We start from the raw sequence: 20,682 nt of genomic DNA, 5'->3' as shown, positions 1-20,682 counted from the left end.
GGGAAATAGGTGAATCACTGGCCTCATTCGATTCTTCTCTGGCTATGAACTGGCTGTTCTTAGGGTTTATTGGATGTATTTTGGTAGGTGCATGGTACTTGTGTGTTTTGGGGATGGTCCAAACTGGAAATACCATTTGTCCTTGAGGTACTTAATTATTCCAAAAGAAACCAAAGCACACAGATAGGCCATAGTTTTGTGAGTCATTTTCTCTTGGAGGTTACGAGCAAGAATTTTCAATGTCCATCAGGACAGCCTGTATTATGCTCTAGTAAGAGACATGTCCAGTATCACAGTGGCTTAACATGAGAAAGGTTTATCTCTTGTTTATGCACAGTTCATTGTGGTGTACAGGATTCTACAGAAAAAAACTTTCTCTCTGTGAGACTCCACCTTGGACCTCCCTATTGGCGTGTGCTTCTAGATCAAAGGAAGGGGAATAAAGAGGTGGAGAGTGGAATACTAAATGTTTGCACTCAATAGTAACATGAAGTAACATGCATCGCTACTACTCATATGTCATTAGTCAACAAAGTGATTAAGTCCATGGTCCTGTCTTACATCAAGGAGGATATATAATCCTAAAGCACTCTTAGAAGGAGAGGAAAATTGGACATTGGATGGACATTTGTAATATCTCACAAATGCCCTTAGGATAATGGTAAATCTCACAGAATAATAAAATCTCAGGGTCTAGTTATAAACCTCTAGTTATAACATCTTTCCTGCACTTACTACTGCTTAAAATGTCCTCTGCAGAAATCTTGACTATTCTACTTTTTAACATTTTCAGTGATTGGAGCTCATTTCTTTTATAAGCAGTTCCATTTCATCTTCAATCCATCTCTGTGTTAGAAATCACTACTTTCGAGAATTAAATTTGAAATGCATGGCTTATAGTATAAATCATGTTACTAATGCTATATACTATTGTTACTAATTCTGTTCTTGTAAAAACAGAGAGCAAGTCAAATTTTTCTTGTTTTTGAGAGTGTCTCAAATATTTGAAAACTGTTGCCTCTGCCCCCAGTTTTCCATTGTCGAGGAGGTCAACATCATCAGCCTCGACCCCACGGGCCGTCTGTGGCTTAAGTTCTAGTTCCTTCACATTTCTGGTGGTCTTCACCTAGTGTCTCCCTGCCACTCTGAGTATAACTGTGTCTCTGTTTAAAGAAAAGATAGCTCTCCAACCTGTTTTTTTTCTACTTAATTTTACTTTATATGCTGTACATGTAAAAATTTAAACCATTCAGACGTCAAAGCCCTTCATTACCCATTTCCAGTTCCACTTTCTTTCCCCAGAATTAACACATCGATAACAGTTGGTGGTTATCCTCCAGTTGTCTGTGTGTGGACGTGTGCTTTGTGTGTACAAATTGTTTTGCTTTAATAATAGGACCTTACTGTGTACATTATTTTGCAACTTGTTTTTTTCTGCTAACTGTTAAATAACCTAGAACTGTGCTATCCAGTATGGTAGCCACTAACCACATGCAGCTGTTGAGCATTTGAAATGTGGCTGCTGCAACAGAGAGACAAATTTTTAATTTTATTTAGTTTTAGCGAATTTCAGTGTAACATTTAAAACTGAAGTGGTATAAAATATTTTTCTGTTAAGCATAATTTTACTCTTCTGGTAGGACTATATATCACTTTAACTGTTCAATATTTAGCATGCAAACAAGATACTTTATAAGTATAAAATGCACATTGGATTTTTTAAATTTAGCATAAAAGAATATATATCTCATTAATAATTTTTATATTGGCCCCATGTTGAAATAATATGATAAATATTTTTGATATGTTGAGTTAAATAAAACATATTATTACAATTAAGTTTACCTTTTCATTTACATTTTTAATATGGCTACTAGAAAATTTTTAATTATAGATGTGGCTTGCATTGTATTTATATTGGACAGCACTGATCTAGAGAGACTCGGATATCTGCAATGTTTCCATACCCCTTTTATTCTGAAGTAAGGCCACTGTTGTGCACTGAGTGCTTAACAAGACCAGGGCACTCTTCCCACTCTGGAAGGAAGGCGAAGATGAAAGAGACACCGTATTGCCCTCAGGAACTCGAGCGTCGCAGGGCAGACAGACACAGTGAAGTTATAAGATGGAGTTTAGCCAGTGTGTGGATGAAGATATAAGCAAAGCGCACTGGGAGCATAGAAGAAGGTTACTGACTGCATGTGTTCCACGTGAACAAACTTGTAAATGCTTAAAGAACAGGAATTATGACCTGTTCCTTTGGCAGGAGGCTCACATACATGATTATTGAGTAAATGAGGAGATCCCTATCCCGTGTAATCTCCCTGTTCCACCAGGATATTACTAGAAGTGAAGAATGTCATGGTCATCTCTGGCTCAGATCTTTTTGAAGGGCCTACTCATCCCCCTAGGAACTTGGACTAAATTCAAACATGGCTTTCCAGACAGAATTCCTGTGCTTGCTGTTAAGTGCTGACCTTCGTTATCTCCAGTGAATACACAGTAGTTCATATGAAGCTTGTCTAGTAAGCAGAAGTATGGATATTGTATATTCCTCATTAAAATTCTCAATATTTTGCCACAGCTTTAGCACTTACAACCAAAAAGTGTTCTGAGATGTTAAAGGGAAGATAATTAACCTTAAGGCTCTATACAATTTATTTAGATTTATAGAGTTTCATTTGTTTCATAACTATGAGGACTCTTCATGTCTACCAATGCACGCTCTCTGGTGATAAAACGGTATCAGTTGAAACTCAAAATCTTATGTTTTTATCCTCTTGTTGAATGTCCTTAATTAATGAAAACAATATTTTCATGTCATATTCTTAGTTTGTGTTACCTACAAGCTAAGAAAAAAAGTTGGCAATTTCAGATTGCAAATGAGAGAACTTTTCCTTGAAAAATGTCCACTTTCTGTCTAGTTACATTATTCATGGTTACAAATGGCGCTAGTGTGGTTAACAAAATCAATTCACACAAAACGTTCTCCCGAAGACAATGTTAGTGGTGGATTTCACAAAATCAGAGAATTCATCTGGGCAGAGCTTTCTGATTGAATAAAAAAATTTCTGTTGAAAATATTTTAGGAGTGAGGATAGGGATAGTATAGAATCCATACTGTAGATGGTAGGTTCATGGTTTGGCAAGAGGTGTGCTGATAATTATCAGCTTTCCCACCCCCCAAAACTGTAACTTAGGACATAGGTCAATTGCCTGAATGTTCTGCTGTGAAATCCTCTGAGTCATGGGTTCTTAATCAAGGACTGATGGGTAAATTTTCATGGGGATGCCTAACCACCCCCCAAGCCCCAACTTTTCATATAGAATTCTATATATAAATAAATATTTTCTTGGGAAAATATTCATAGCATTCATCTGATTCTGAAAGGGGTCTATGATGATAAAAAAAGTTATATAAAATACATTTTTATGCCTGATTATTAGTTACCCTTCTCCCCAAAAAGCCACCCTTCAGGCATTTCCACCAAGTGTATTTACTGTATTTTCCTGGTTGACCCTGTATATGAGACAGTGGGGAAAAGGCAGTTGGATTCACCTGTTCTGATGGTACTTACTTAACCTTTGTAGGTGGGAGTGGCATGGATAACTTTGAGAACCTAAAAAACACTCTGAACTTCCTACACCAGAATACGTTTACATCTACAAAGTTGAAATCACATTTGAGGACATTCATGGATGTCCTCTGAAAATTGGTCTTTGAATTCTTTGTTAAAGACTGCTGCTTGGTTCCCTGGAAAGAGTACCAAATTGCTATGCTGTGAAGAAGCAGCAAAAGGATGCTGTGTGTCTACCCACGAGTTTGGTGGGAATCCACTTTCCCATGTAAGAGCTCCTGGTTTTCAAGATTGTGTGGGAAGGAAGGGAATGCCTCTCTCATTTCATGTACTTATTGTTTCTATTTTCAAATTAGAAATTTTGACAGCAGGGATAAACAATCAGGAATTCTTATTTTCTGTTGTCTGGATAATCTGGATATGCTGTGGATACTTTATATGTTTATTAGCTACTTTCTGTTTAGAGTGCTCTAAAGAGGCTTGCAATATCAGGAAGCCCTCTGAAAACTCCTTTTGATGAGGCAGAGCATCCTTTTATAATATAGATACATTTCATATAGCTTAATTTTTATATATCACATTTTCATAATATATGGCCTGCCTATGGATTCTTTTGAAAGCCTTTTTGTCAAATTGACCCAATGGCCACTTCTGACAGCAATTTGTTTATGATAAGAATCAATCTCATGCTCAATATTCTAAATATTTATAGAATAACATTTTTTTTTCTTTGAAAGCTCTGCATATTGTCTGTGGGTCTAAATTCCATCTATTTCCTGGGAGCATGAGTTGAAACCCAAGATGAGAAGCCTTTTTAAAAAAATTCCGCTCAAGACCCCATCTGCTATTTACTAGACTAATCTACTTCCAGGGAAGGTCATGAGGGTCCCTCACATATCCCAGTCTTTAAGGTACTGTCTGGCATGTGGTAGGTGCTCGATCCGTATGTTGAATGGATAGTTGTTGACTGGGCTTTAATCTTATACCTGGAGGCAGCATAATATGTGGTAGCTCTCTGGCAGACCTGGACTTGAACCCTGGATCCCCAAACTTAAAAAAATGTGTGTAATTCCTACCTCCCAGGAATATGTTGTAGGATTTAATAACATATTGAATTCCAAATGCTTAAGAAAGTGTTGGCACAATAAACTACTTGATAAATGGTAACTTTATTAAACTCGTAGGCCTTAAATTAGAATATTCTAGGCTTCAATCATTTACAAACCAATATCACAATTTTTGTCACATCACCAACTCCCTATTTTATTATTGACTTAATATTTTTCTTTAACTTAACTGCTTTTATACATAAACAATTTTATGTAATAGGAAATTTTATACTATGACTGTAAATGGAAAACATATCACTTGCTATAAATAACAGTGAAGTTAAATACATAATTCTTAAAATTAAAATAAATTTATCTGTGCATGTACTACCTAAAATTGACTTGGGTACTAGTGCACACCACACTTAAGTCATTTCCTTTGAGGCTTTTCTCTTGGGCAATAGCCCAGCCTAGGTTATTGATAGCAGTGAGACCAGCTTGGGCTGTGGCGAGCCTCTTGTCAACAGCAGGCTAGGAAAGGTTGGAGCCAGTTGCACTGAATTAACCTATAGGCTTAGATGTGTAACTGCCACACAGATGTGAAGCCTGAAAATAACCTCCATGCACCTGCCCTGTTTGTGTGTCCGTTACAGTGTTCATTGAGCACCAATAGATGCCGTAGGGACAGTATAGTAAAAACATGACTCTTACCTTTAAGATGCCTGCACTCTTATGAATGGTTTATACCCAGCCCCTGACTGCAGATGAAGAATCTCATCTCCAGGCAGTTTCTGAATGAATATGGATCCCAACTGGGTGAGGAAAAAGGTAGTTATTATTACTACCAACTGGCCCCAAACAGTGATGTGAAACCTTGCAAAGTTGAGTCCTGAGCAAAACTTGTTTCTTTAGAAATTTGCCTAGCCAAGGTGATTTGCTGAGATTGAATCCTTCAGATTATCTCAACAATTCCCTTGCCTTGCCATTGGGTTCTAAATAGTAAAAACGAAGTCACACTGCTTTAAAACGGGGTATATTTTAGCAGCACACAGAAAGCAAAGGTGAGGGCTCACATCTGTGTTGTGCTGCACGATTGATAAAAGCAGAAGCAGCGTTGGGAACAGGCTCAGCGTCCACATTCTCCTCCTAATCATTGAAATCAGGGTGCTTGTTAATGACCCTGCAGGCACATTGGTTTTCAGCATTACATGTGGTTGGAGAAATATGACTGGATGTGTTTGCCAGCAGTTGGATACCATGAACCTGCTGAAGACCATCCTCAGTTTGACTGTGCTTGACTCTGTTATGATCTGAAAAAAAAAGAAAAGATAATTCCACAGAGCATTGTGCCATTAACTAGAAACACCATGGTTCTGAATACAAATATTACTAAAGATAAATGAATCATTAAAAGAATAGTAGCATGAAGTAATTGACAAATGAACTCCTGAAGTTTGGAATACAATAAATTTTACCATCCAAGTAGTTCCTTAATCCATCCACCAATAGTATTAGTTGTCCAGTTAAGTTGCCAAAAAGCATTTATGGTCTTAGAGTAAATGATTGGTAATTAGGACTTACAAGGTTATAAATACACAGCAGGGATTCAGTGATATCATAATAAACCACAAGAGAAGCCAGAGTGGTTTCTAATATTAGTAGAACCTTGAGAAATATTTAGAGCCATGTTCTCACACCAGTTAGATTTTTTTTTTTTATTGCCAGGGTGGGAGGGAGGGAGCAACTAGTGTTTTATCAAAAAATGTGTAAGACTAATGGGAGTAAATGGAAATGCCTAGAGGAGATTAGGCCCTTGGTTTGAATAATGCAGTAATCTTTTAACAAGCAGAATACATACTTAAAAACAATAAAATATTTCCTTTTGTCCCTCTCTTAGTTCTCTCACTTCTGGTCTTTTTCCTTTGAATGAGTTTTACATAAATGAAAAAAGACAAGGGAAAGGTCCCAGCCTTTCAGCTCCTTGTCTCCAGTTTGGCCAGTTTATCTCCCGTTTCAGTCTAAGAAGTCGAGACTTTATTATTCTAGCCCTAGACTTTGTTTCCCTACCTTGTTACTTGTTGGCCTGCTAACAGTGGAGACATGGAAAGGGGTACCTACACACACCTGCCTCCTGGACCTGCTCCCAGCTACAGGAAGAGTAGCCTGTCAGTGGGACCTTGAGAGCTAGACTAAGTCCAGAACCACAGCCTGGTGACATTGCAGCAGTGTCTTAGTTGAAGATCCAGCCTGACAGCTGATCGATAAGCCAGTGTCACTGCCCAGCAGGACTGGCCTGGCAGAGCATCTTATATTTGAGTAGGAGCAAGACAATTCTTTGTAATTAGTCCCACAGAAAGTTGCACGGAAAATGATGCATGCCAAGTGTTGGTGGGTGCTGAGAACTGCTTGCTGTCTCTTAGCTGCACTCTTGATTTCTGTGCCTGTGTCTTGGTTTCAGGAGGCTTTGATCATCCTTGACTGTGGCGTTTCTTGAGCTCCTTCTCTGTGCATTGACTGTAATTGTATCTAGTATGTGTACGGCGCTGGGAAAGAAATGACCTGTGCAGTCAACACACCTGCATTGATGTCATTAGCAACAGTTAGTTAGCGGAGCTCACGGGCAGGGACAGATGTGCCTGGTGTGGAAAACATTGCCGGGATCTGCCCCAGACTGGTTTTATTTTTGCACATTTTTGTGGTCCTCAAATCCCTTTTGGGTTCACACCTTTCTTGATTTTGAAGTCCAGAATGAAATAGAGTCCCACTTGCTGGATAATCAGATAGAGTCAGGGGTGGAATCAGCATGGGAACAACTGAAGAGCACATGCAGGCACCAATCAGAATAGACACATGCCTCAGGGCTGGAGCAGCAACCCCAGAGTGCTGGTGTGGCCAGGAATTGACCCCGAGGTACCTGGCCTGGGGGTGGTGGGGGGATCTGGGATCTCCCAAGGGGGCTCCAGGGATGTCGGGGAAGAGGCAGGGAACACTGCAGAGAGGGGCTGCTGTGGTGGCTATTTGCTAACCTGCTCAACAGTCTATTGGTATTTCACCTGGTGAGGCCATAGTGGTATGCACCAACTCCCTATGGCCCTGTTGTCTGTGCCTTAACCTGGGGGCCAGAACCCGTCAATATTCTGTTTGTAGCTTACTGGAAGCCCACCCTACAATGCTTAACTGAATAGTGCTCTTCAAAACGCACTGACTAAAAATAGTTTCATCTGCAGCGTGAACATAGTTTCATATTTATACTAGCATCTGGCCTAAGCAATTGAATACTCCATTCTTTAAATAGCTTCACTCCAGCTCTTGAATACTCTGAGAAGAAAATCTCCCCCAGGCAAACACCTTGTTTACATAGCCTTGTTTACATGCAAACAAGTTTCTAAAACGCAGAAGAATATTAATTTGGGAGTTAATGGTGCTTTGGGGTAGTCTTTTCTTTTGGTGGGGGATGTGAGAAAAGGAGGGGCTGAATAGAGAATGAATTTCAAATATGTGCATTTGGTACAAATTTCTGAGGTATCTGCACTATTTACATTTTTTGTACTTTACTAAATTTGATTCACAAACATGTAAATCGTCTGTAAATTTGTGAAGCCGATTAGAGTGAAGTCCCTGGGAAGAAAAATCTGTGCTGCTGCTAATGCCCAACAATAATAGAAATACAAGCCTAGATATACTTTAACTTTTTCTACCAGCAAATGTTTTGGGGCCAGAAATCATTTGCCAGCAGGCAATGGAAGTACTTTTGTTAGTCTTAGGGGGATACTAATGGTTAGTCCCCATGAAGAAAGACGTGAAAATAACACACTAAAAGGTAAACATTACGAATGGGTGGCTAATGATTAGCTGTTACAGTCCAAAGGGGCAGAGCATTTTTTTATAGTTTATGACCCTTGCCCAGCCTTTATTGAAAGAACATTGTATATTCAGAGTTACATATTTCAAACTTAAACCTCCTTTGAACATCCTTCTTTTAAGATCATAGCAAGTATTCCCCATGTTATATGTTGTAGACAGGAAGATTTTGAATGTGTACTGGTTTTAACATGAAAGAAGAGGAACAGGCTATTATTTTTTAAATCCAGTTTATGAACGCAGAGAGTGGGCTATAATAACAAATCTTTACCCTCGCCTGAAAATTAAGTACAGACAGTACAACTGTTCTGCCTATGAAGTGAGTTCATATTTAGAACCTTCTCGCTACTGGACAGTCGAGATACATTCCTCTCTGAAGTGAACAGCTTTTGTTAACATAGGCCAGTTCGGAAAAATAAAATGTTAACGAGTTGCATTTTTTTCCTTATTTAAAACAAAAATGGCCTCTTTTTTTTTTTGTTTTGTGTCCCTGGGGGCTCTAGTTTTACAACTTAGATTAGCTACTTTAGTAAATAACAGAATGTCAGTAGAGCATTGCCCTCTCAAATGTTTACATGTGGGTATATTTGAGGAGTGTAACACAAAGGCAACTTTTCCGTCACTGATGTTAAAATTAGATTTGAGGCCATGATTGTTCTTCACGGTCTACGAAAGTAAATGCTTTGGCTGAATGAAAACCATGTATATTCTCTGGGAAACATTGAAATGTCATAATTTAAACACCACTTTCATTTTTCACCAGTGGGACTTTTATAGATAAAAATCTAATCTAATTCTAAATCACCCTTCTAAAATGTTTTTCCCCATTACAGATGTAGTATCTTTTTTTATTACAGAAAGTAAAGACATGCAAAAAGAAAAAATAAAAATCATTCATAGTCTCACTACCCAGAGGCTACCACTGTTAACAGTTTAATTCCAATTTACGATATTTTCTTGATCCTAAGATGCCACTGGTTGTAAAGATGCATCATTGATTTTCAATAGCTTTTGGAGAACAAGAAACAATTGCATTCTAAATAATATAGACATATTTTTAGGTACACATAGAGTTCAGAAAATTAAAAAGTGGAGGAGGTGGACAGGGATCCATGTTAGAATTGATTATAAAAAGCCCAATTTTGGGCCCTTCTTGCCCAAGAAGCCATACTGCTCCCTGGGTTCCCAGCTCACTGTGAATCCTTCCCTCGTCCAAGATTCTCAGAATTGTAAGGAAACACAACAATTTAATCAAATCTCATTTTACATCCATGACAGTAATTCTTCCATTGTTCTGGTGATGTTGAGTTCACTTACCTTATACAACCATGGATTTTTTATTTTTTTTTAATTGCGGATTTTTTTGTTGTTGTTGCTGACATGCTCTGAATTTTAAGAAGTTCTTTGTTTTTCTATTGGACCAAATACTATGGCTCTGCCACATTTACCCACTGGGACCAGTTCCCTTAAGAATCCCTACAAGAGCAGGGTGTAAGCTCTTCTCCCACATAAAAAGTCCTTTAAGACATTTTAAAGGCAGTTTTCATGTTGCTTGATCAAGAGTTTCTGAAATCTTGGTCATTTTGACATCTTATTATTTCTAGGTCAGACATCCCTGGCGCTATCAACCTGGAGTATTCTTTATACTCTCTTTATACTGCTCTTCTGTTGGTGTGCTTCAGTAAATCAATGCTCATTTAAAGACACTGCCTGAAGTGTTGGGAACTACTTTCTTTTGACTCATGTAGAAATTTTGGTTCACTAAGAAAATTGGGGGCTTTTTGCATGAAATGTTGTTAAGATGGGCCCTCACCATCCTATTCTTATACAGTAATTTGTTAAAACTAAGTTTAAGACTGCGTTTTCCCGTATTGATTCAGCACTATCTGCTTTCAGCCAATTTCAGCCTCTTAAGAATTTTTTTGATCTTGACTCTTATATATGCATCCTTTCTTCCAACAATGTCACCTGCAAATTTGAGAAATTGTTATTGCTTACATGTGATCACTTTCCTACTTGAATTTCTTTTTAAGGTATATCTTTATAACTTGACTCCAAGTGCCTTCCAGGAAGAAGTTTGCTTTAACTAGGGGCTATTTGTGTCACCCAGAGCTCCTAGTTTAGAGTAAAGTTTTGATGGGTCCATTGGCCATTAGTAAATCATGTATCTACCTTGCCTTACCTTCAGCCACAGCCACAATTCTTTGTATGTAAGCAAAGGGGATGCAAGTAGCATGAGGTTCACACAGTGGACCTGGGTAGGTGGTGGTTCATACATACCGTGTTAGGTATTGTAACACACACACACACACACACACACACACACGGCTTTTTCGTTCATCCATGAGTTTTCTTATACAACGATAAACAGAGCAGGTAGGTGGATAAATGTCCATCTTTCAGCTAGATGATCTCAACTGTGTAGAAAAACTCTTTGAACATTTAACTCAGTTTTTCCCTTTCCAAGCAGATGTTTCACTCGAATGTAGACATAACCTCCACAGATACTTCTCTGGTTTGTGAATGTTAGTGTCTCTGTTAATATCTGTGTCATTTACAATGAATGAATGATACTGGTATTTTGACAAAGTGTTGGAAGTGTAGCTCTATGTAATGAAGGGGAGCTGCTCAGGCCCTTGAAGTGGTTCATGTAAACTTTTGGTTTGGACATGCTTGTATTTATGTAGATAACCATCTGTTTATACATTCTTGTATTTATTTATTCATTCATTGGTCTGTTCGGTAAATACATAAGGGCCTATTATGCTCAGGCTCCATTAGACTTTAGCTTTTTAGAAATAGTCTTGAAAATAATAATTTGCTTATTGCATGGCAGTGTTAGGGATGGCCCATTTCATGAAAATTACCTAGGTAAGAATTTGTCGGTATACAAATACACCTAATCTAATATTCAACAATAATAATAGAAAATTTAACATAGAGAGCTAGTATGTACACACAAATATTTGTATTATATGTATATGAGTAAGTGTGTAAATATACATATATAAATATATACCAGTAAATTGATTTATTTGAACCAATTGTTTCACCTAACAGTACTTATTTCTACTGTGAATGACATATTCTTGGACATTCATATTCTATATCACTTTTTAAAAATGTTGGTTGCAACCCATCCAATACGTTTTCTAATTCTACTAATAGGCTGCAATCCCCAGTTAAAAAACACTGACCCACAGTAATTGTTTTACATAATGTCTTCTTTCTGGGTAAGCACACTATTTCCACACTTCACTAAGTATTATGGATCCACATTTGGCGAGCTATTACTTAGGCTCTCCCAACCCTGCCACAATCACCACAGAATTTGTGCTTCTTTTCCCCAGTCTGAAGTGAACCCTTCCAGGGGTCCTGTTTCTAAGGACGGTTACTGGTCTAGGTCTGTCCTCTTTTGGGTCACCTAATGTAAAGGATTGCCATAAGTGATTAAGCTGCCCATGTCTGAAATAAAAAAAAGGAAACACCACCATATAGTCCATTTCTAACATAATACCCTTGATTTTTCAGAAAATGTGACAGGTTTGCAGCTCTTCCCATATACGGTGTTTTTAAAGAATCCATCTTGTAGGCATTGTCTGTATTGGTGTGTTACTCCTCGGTGGAGAAAAAGCAATAATTTCCTGCCTCTTCGCCCTGAACCTAAGAGAAACTGCTTTCAACATACCAAAGACAAAGAAAAGCTTCTATTTATAGGCTTCATGTGGTTTCTAAAATTTTAACCAAAGTGAACAGAACAATAATAAATTGCTCTCACATTTCTGCCCATAGAATTGTTTATTTAGCATTTTCTGTAAAACAAGAGACCTTCCATTCACGTGAAAAGACTGTATTTTGATTGCCTGGGAGATTTGAAATGATTTCTAATCTTGCCACCACTGTCTTCTGCTGTATAAATGAAATGTTTCATTTTCAAAGAGACTGTCAGGATATCTGAAGACAGTTCCTTCACTGCTCTGCAACTCACCACTCCCCCCAGAAATAAAGTGCTTTGCTCTGTGTTTTCTAGAAGAACAATGGCATTATTTTTTATATTGGAAGATATGATTTTCAGCAAGTCCTAAAGTGTTTATTTTCTAGCAGCTTCTTTGTTTTATTAAGCTCATAGGATTGTTTTTTGATTCACTAACTATCAAGAGTTGCCAGTTTTATGGGGTGTTCAAATAGGACAGGAGCCCTTTGAATATGGAGCTAGAATTGAACCTAAAATATTATCTGCCTGCAAACCATCATTTCTTTTTTTTATGGGTTGGGAGGAGGGGTCAGGGCAATAATTTACAACAAAACTTTCTTCCTTTGTCAAAATGGGTCTTTTCTTGATAGCTGGACACACCAAACCCTGGGACTTGCCATTTCACCCAGGTGTTCAAGAGGACTGAGTTGAGCTCATTAAACAGCCTTCCTTGTCTGTAGGGCTTCTCAGTTTCCAAATTATTTATATCCTCATACCCCCTGCATTGCAGGTCTCCAGACCTGCCCTGAGTGTGAAATAAGCCTGGCTGTGTAATGACATTTGATCCAACCACTGATCTCACGAGAATCGTCATGTTCTATTCTCTCACTGTTGGAAAAAATCGACATTTTTCCACATTAATTTTCTAGATGCTTTAATTTTGCTTAGAAATGGCCTCATGACTCTTTGGATTTATTTTGCCCTAAATTTTTGGTTTCTGTGCTAAACTACTTGACAATACTCCCTCTCTTCCACCGAGGCATCCAATAAGGAGATTTGTTTCATAATTCCATTTAAGGAACTTAAGTCAAGTTTTATGAGCATATTGTGACTTTCGATTACCAGAAAAGTGACTAACTTTGAAGCAGAGAAAAATAGTTAGGCAGTCCACTCATTGGGTTAATATCATCAGGTCTCCAATCTGCACTTAATCAATGTATTCTGCCTTGATTAGCTATATTGAAATACTCTAAACCCTGATTTGTAATATGAAACTCAGATATACTTATAAATGCTGATAGCTTCTATTTACTTACAGTCAACAATTGATGAAAAAGCTCTTACTTAAATAAATTGACTTTGTGCAACCAGAAACATAATTCATTCGTTTTATAAATGTTCCTCCCTGCTGTGGACTTTAGCCTTTGGCATCTGACCTTTAACCATAATCTATGGCTAGACATAGCTCGGGAGTTGTAGGAATGCTAAGGTGAATTCAAATTGCATAATGCTGGAGAATTCCAGTTAAAACAAGGTTGACTGAAATTTAAAACACACTGTAATATAGACAAAGGAATTGTTATCATAGATGAAACGTACGTCGTAGATATAGGAGGATTATTGTGTCGGTTTCAGATGTAATTTCATGCCTGAGAATTTACATTGAAGGAAAAATGGTCTGGATCCCATTAACGAAAGGCCCTGTTTTGCTGTCAGTTTAATTAAATGGAAACTGCTGGCAAGAACACTGAGGAGGTTGATAGAAGCAATACTATTTTGTATGTTGGAACAGGAAACTGTTAGGTCTTCCAGTTTGAAAAGGATACAAAAATGAAACCTGTGATTCATTTTTGTTTACAAACTCCCTCCTAGTTTACAATGACCTGAGTGATAAATTAACTGCAGTCAGTTATACACAGTGTGCAGGACAATGGCTTGATCCCAAGATATGAAATGCTAATTTCTGATAATAAGAAGGTGGAACTTACTTTAATGTGACTTTTCCCCTAAACAATGCATTATTCAACAAAGCAATTGTTTCCTTTGGTTTATTTTTTGTAGGTAGATTGAGAAGGAGGAGGCAGTGTTCAGTTTGCTTTAAAATGTGTGCGTGTGTGTGTGTGTGTGTGTCTAGAAGAAGAAAGGGAAGAAAAAATAAAGGAGCGGAAGAGTAAGAGAGAGACCTTGGAACAGTGACTTATCTGTTAAGTGTAGTTGGCATCCTGCCTTTTGGCTGGAATTTTTGAGAAAAACATATTTAGTTTACTTTAATGGGCAAAAGCTCTGAACCTCATTTGTAGAAAAAAAAGAGCATGTTTTCTTTTCCCTTTTTCAGTTGAGTTTATTATATCTTGACATTCTGTCTTGTAATTGAATAGTAATTCTGAATTTAGAGCTGGAGAAGAAGGAAATTTAAGCGAGTCTTCCTCCTCACCTCCTCCTCATGTTTCAGAGAAAAGGACTAGCTGATCCCAAAGTTTTATCTTTTCACCACCACCCTTCAAACTGGCACAAAAAAAATGTGTTTAATTTTGCTGAGACTATGTAGCTGTCTTTGTATCTTGGACTGTGCTGAGGGTTGTTGATATGTTTGTGTCTATTCTAATAATGTGAAGTCAGTATGTACTTTTAGAAGGAAATTTTGTATCTCAATTAAAAGTAGACAGTGAGAGTATTCTGTATGATACTATCATGGTGGTTACATGACATTGTGCATTTGGCAAAACACAGAACTGTACAGCACAGAGAGTAAACCCAAATGTAAGCTATAGAGGTGATTAATAATGTATCAATATTGGTTTACCAGTTGTTAACATATGTACCACACTAATGCAAGATATTGAAAATAATATATTGCATGAAGATACCAGCAGCAAAAAAAAGAAAAGAAAAATATGTCTGTGGTATGTAAACCTAAGTCCAAATTTTCCCCTTCATTTGGTGCAGCTATTTTATCACTATTATTGAGTAAATATGCTTATTGAATTGTCATCCCTCTACTGGGTTTGTGAGGGGGACATACCAGCGTTACAAAAAGATAACAGAGGGTATATGATTTCAAGAAGGTCTGATTAAATATTTGGGCCATCCAACATTGGAGAATTTATACGGAATCTTGTTCTTTCTCTATGTCCACATTTTTTCTTCATCCTTTTTAATTATGCTTATTTTCTCTTAATACAATTCATGCATGTTTAGCATGTTAAGACCATACAAAGAAATAGAAAAAAACATTTAAGTTGCCCGCACTACCATCATGCTGAACTAGCTAGTGTTGGTATTTATTGTCTCAATCATTCCTGTCTCTTTTTTTGTCTCCCTATATGTGAAGGGTTTTTTTTTAATGTATGCGATATCTTCAGTCTTATAGCAGACTTTTTGTCTTTTTTACTAATGTGCTCTTTGATACACACCAGATATTCATCTACAGCATCATTGTTAGTAATAGACTGTACTGTATTCCACTGTACGGAAGTGCCATAATTGATCTGACTGTTCTCCTTTTGACTATGATAAATAGTGCTCTCAGGAACATCCTTGAAGTTATATCATTGTTTGTATCTCAATTGTCTCCTTAGGATAAAACGCCAGAAGTGAGACTTGTGAAGTCAAAGGTCAGAACAGAATTCTGAGATTTTTGCTAGGTTATATTGTAAAGAATATTGTTGGAGTATGATTGTTTAAATTGTAAAGAACATTTTTAGTAGAATTAGAATATCATGTATGTTGGAAAAATCCTTCAGTGCTTGGCATTGCTGAAGCCAATGTAAAATGAAAAATATGTTATTAAGTTTTGAGAGAAGCTGGGCAAATTTAGATATAGCTGATTTTGGGCAGACTTGTACTTTGTGTGTAGAACATGTTTCTATACCCAGATTCTATCTCCAGTGCTTATGCTATAATTAGGAAAAGCAACCTCACTCTAAGAGAGCTCCTAACCGTTCCCTTCTCCACCTACCAGAACCTCCCACAATGCCGCTCTGGAGGCCACATTTACACCATGCCCTCCAGTGGAAGAGACATGCCCTGCCTTTTTTTCTAGCTCCATGCTATGCCTTTGTGTGTACTGGGTGTGTGTAGTGGGGGAATGTTCTTTCCCATTCTCTCTGGTTCTCACAGGTGAACATAGGAGATCCACCTTAGAGAACTAACCAGCGATAGGCTGGGGAATCTTTGAAAGGGTTAATCTGAAAGGCTATTGCAGCCAATGAGCATTTATCCTGATGATGTCACAATGGCAGTATCAGAGGCTCCAGGGAATTTATTATGAAATTGCTCAGAACTGGGAATATTCATTCCACTCTTAGTGGCTTTTTAAAGTGTGACAAAAAGGATAAATTGAAGTTTCAATAAAATAGGCCTGTGTGCATTACTCTAGGTTACTAAAGATCATTATTCTGAGTAGAGTTAAATTAACACACAGGCACTCACACACACAGTTAAATTAACACACACACACACCAGGTGCTGGTGTAAGAAAGGGGAGGGGGAAGCTTTTAATCTCTGTTATCTATTTTCTGTGTGTACAATTTTATCTAAAGAGTATGATTTACCAGCCATAGTGGGGCTGGGCTTTAAGGGCAATAAAAAGCTTTGGTCCTTAGAAAATAAAATGAGATATTCAGGCAGCCAGTTTATTTTAATTTCTTTTTTTCCCCACTTCATGACAGTATTTCAAATAATTAGGTTGATTTATGATTACAGATAGTTTTAAGATGTAGGATGCTTTAACAGTGCAGTGCTGGTTTATTGTATCTGGCCTTATCCAATTATAAAATTGAGTTTAGTCATGTAATGATTCTCTAACTAAAATATCAATCACGGTGAATGGACTTTTGCGATGTATATACTGTGAGTCTATTTTGAGCCTCTCCCAGGCACTCTCACATCTGAATATGCTTACTTGGCTTTACTCTCTAACATGTAAGAACACATGAAACTTTGGCTAAATTTAGCCTCCCAAGCTAATGCACATGCTTAGTGACAGCAAAGGGGGAGGTTTGGATGACGAGCAGGATATGATAGACTAGAGTAATTATGTCTGCAAGACAATGAGCATCCTGCATTATTTGTACAAATAACACAAAGTGATTATTTGGTTGTGTCCTGGTAATAAAACAATAAAGATCATATTTAATTTAAAATGGTATCCCCCAGGGCCTTCTTTTTTATTCTGAGCATTTTTGCCAACTAAACCAAACAGGATTTGCTGCTATGGTTAACAACAGCAAGTTTAAAGGAGAAAGAGAGAGAGAAAGAGAGAGAGATTTTTCTCTCTCTTTCCATTAACTCTAGCATTCCAGCCAACACGATAAGGGCATGTAGGACAGGAATGTTGAAATAAGTCACTTATTGAAATAAGTCGCTTATTTCACTATTCTTTCCATATTGTTCACATAACTGTTTATTTACAATAATTTGAGTAATCTCCGAGTTCCTCCTAAAGGCTTTTTTTGGCCTGGATAGAAAGTACAGCTTTAAGATATTTCTCCTAAAATAAATTTGAGACGGTCTCATTTATAGTCAGCAGTGCCTTGATTACTTGCAGACACACTGGAAATTTACATGCGCTTTTCTCCTTTATAAAACACTGATCTGTTCATATCATTAGTTCCCTCATGACTAGCGCTTGGCTGCTTGCCAAGTGGTCTAAATCTGTAGTTGTAAATCGTGAGTTGAAATAGCAGAAAGTGGATTTGTAACTTAAAAAGTGTAAACAGTTTGGAAAATGAAGTAATTTTGGAGTATGATTGATTGCCTTGTGATTGTACTTTAAATTAGCCTGGGGTCTCGGGGGCAGATATGTGCTCTAACTGCTTATTATACATTTTCAGTTTTGGAAGGAATAATAGCATTGTTGGTAGGCTTTTAAACAATGTATGCATCTCCTGGAGTGACCTTTTAGGAAATGAATAGTTTTATTGTGTGTCCATTACTTTGCCTGAAACAACATTTTTGAGTTATTAATTTGACTCGTTCTATAAATAAAGAATTCAAAATGCAAAGCAGCTGTGCAACCCCGAGCACAGTATATCATGCCTGTGCTTCAGAACCACTGTTTGAGATTGATAATTCACAGAACAAATGGTTTCTTGGGTGATAAATTAATAATGTTTGCTGGAGCCTATGGTTACCAAGGATTAGCCCTTCAATATTGCAGAAGCCAAAAATTATTATTAAGAAGGACAATCGATTAGTTAGACTTCTGGGACATTAGAAGTGTAGGTCTGCTTTTGTTTAAGGATTTCAGTTCATTTAATGGCACAGATAGAAAGTAGGAATAATCCAGTGAGTAATTTCTGGGCAAAATATAGCAACTGTGATAAACCAGAAGGATTTGGAGTATGAATGCCTGAATCCAGATGTCTCTTCCCCCAGTTTGCCAGCTGGGTCATTCTAGGCAAGTCACCGAGTCTTCTCCCATCCTCTTTTGTTCCCATCAATAAAATGGGTATAAGAATTCCAACCTCACAAAATTTGGGGGAGCTTCATATGAGTTAAGGTGGGAAAGTTATGTAAAATGCTCTGCGTTGCATATTGTCATCATTATTATTGTCGCTCCTGCCATTGCTATTGTGTTATTATTACACTGACTCTGATAACTTTGTCTATTAATATTTTAAGCAACAGTCTCATTCACTTTTTGCTTTCATAAGCGGGAGGTCTAGGAATAGTTTTTCTGTGGTAACACTGGAATTCAAGTTTTTGTTTATGGGAACAATTTTCCCAGTATAGCTCCTCTTTCATTTTTTATTTTTTCCTTGTCTAATTCAGTATTTCTTGGGGATCACATTCTGTTCCCGTGTTTAGAAATGAAGAATCTTAGTTTCTTAAGCATTTAGTAGAGCTTTTACAACATGTCAGGCAGAGCCTGTGTTAGACATAAGGGACGTAGTGGTGACAGAGCGCAGTCTCGGCCTTTGGAAGGGCCCGAGCCTCAGGCAACACTTTGCAATAGAACTCTCTGTGATGACGGACCTGTTCTGTACCTGTGCTTTCAAATAAGGGAACACTAGCCACATGAGGCTACGGACCACTTGAAATATGGCTAGTGTGACTGAGAAACTGGACTTAAAAACTTTGTATTTGAACTGATTTTCATTCATGTAACTTTAAATAGTCCCATGTGGCTAGCAAGCTGTTGTATTGGATAGCCCAACTCCAGAATAAAGATTGGCTAGTTTCATTGCCAGGTTGCAAAGTCAACCAAAATATTTTGTAAGTACATGGAGACTACATTACCCATGTTTCTGTTATCCTTAATGAGACAAAATGCCAAAGCTCAAATAATTGGTATTTGGATAATTCCAGTGGACAAAATAGATGAATTGCTTTTTAGTGTATGCAGGGTTGAAACAGGGAGTTAGTATGTATTAATGGGAGAAATGAACAAAATACTCAAAGTCTAAATCTGGGGAGCAAACGGTGATGACGCTGAACCAGGACTGCCAGAGGGGAGGAAGCCCCAGCCAAGCCAGCTGGGAATGGTCAACTGGTTGCCCTTATTGAGTGAAAGGGATTTAGGGGCATCAGTGTATAAATAGGTATAGGATTTATGAACATCGAACTACAAAGAACCCACCCCCACCCTGAGAAAATGGAGCACTTCACATTTTCGTTTTGAGTTACCAAACTTCACTCACGTCCATGAAACAGAAATGTCCAAAGTTACTGAGTGCGGAATGCGGCCATCTAAGACTTCAACTTGCAGATCTTTGGGAGAGTGCTGCAACCTGCCCCTGGGAAGGCTGCCTCCAGACCTCTGGGGCATTGGACACTGATGCATCTTTGCAAGCGATCAGGTTCCTCAAAGTCCTGTCTTAGTTCCTACATGAGTGAGTTTCCTCTGGGACAGGAAGCTGCTTTTGGCACTGTGGAGCAGTAGTTAAATACTTGTGGTGAAAAGTCTAATATTAGAGTGGGAACAGAAAGACTTTAGACATTATGGAATACAATCTCTTGATTTTGCTTTTATTTTTTACACACAGCGCTCCTGGTTGAGAGTGGAGATCTTACTAAGAATTTCAGAGTAGATGGGAGCGATAGCAGAGGGTCGGATCATGTCCCACACACCATACACAACCTCGGCATCCCACCTGACACTACTCCTTTCCCCGACTCATTCTCATGAACTGGCCACTGATAGTAGGCCCTCCTCTCCACGCTTCTCCCACCCAGGGCCTTCTATTACAGAGCAACATGGTGCAGACCCAGCCCCTCGGACTTGCTTCCCCATCTCCAGGCCCTCGGCAAACAAGGGGCCGGCTCTTTCTTCAGGGCCAGCTTCTCCGGGAGCCACAGCAGCCTCAATGCCTGGGATGCAAAATACTTCTAGGGGTTCACAAAAACATTCCCATTCCTTTTAAAATCAGATGAAAATACAATGACCTTTTAGGTTGGAAAATGGTTTTAATATATAATATTTATATATTTTTCTCTATACTAATGCAGTCCTAAAATATAATTTTTAATATATTTCTGGCAGAGGAAGGGGCCCAGG

The 20,682-nt window shown here is 38.0% G+C and overlaps 1 protein-coding gene across 1 annotated transcript in view; it reads left to right on the top strand.

Moving 5' to 3' along the window:
* Positions 1-20,682, top strand: part of ARID5B (AT-rich interaction domain 5B) — a 178,441-nt gene that overhangs the window by 47,083 nt on the left and 110,676 nt on the right. The window lies entirely within an intron of this gene.

The sequence above is a fragment of the Phyllostomus discolor genome, chromosome 5, assembly GCF_004126475.2.
Source record: "Phyllostomus discolor isolate MPI-MPIP mPhyDis1 chromosome 5, mPhyDis1.pri.v3, whole genome shotgun sequence".
Classification (NCBI taxonomy): domain Eukaryota; kingdom Metazoa; phylum Chordata; class Mammalia; order Chiroptera; family Phyllostomidae; genus Phyllostomus; species Phyllostomus discolor.
This window is presented reverse-complemented; position numbering and strand designations above follow the sequence as displayed.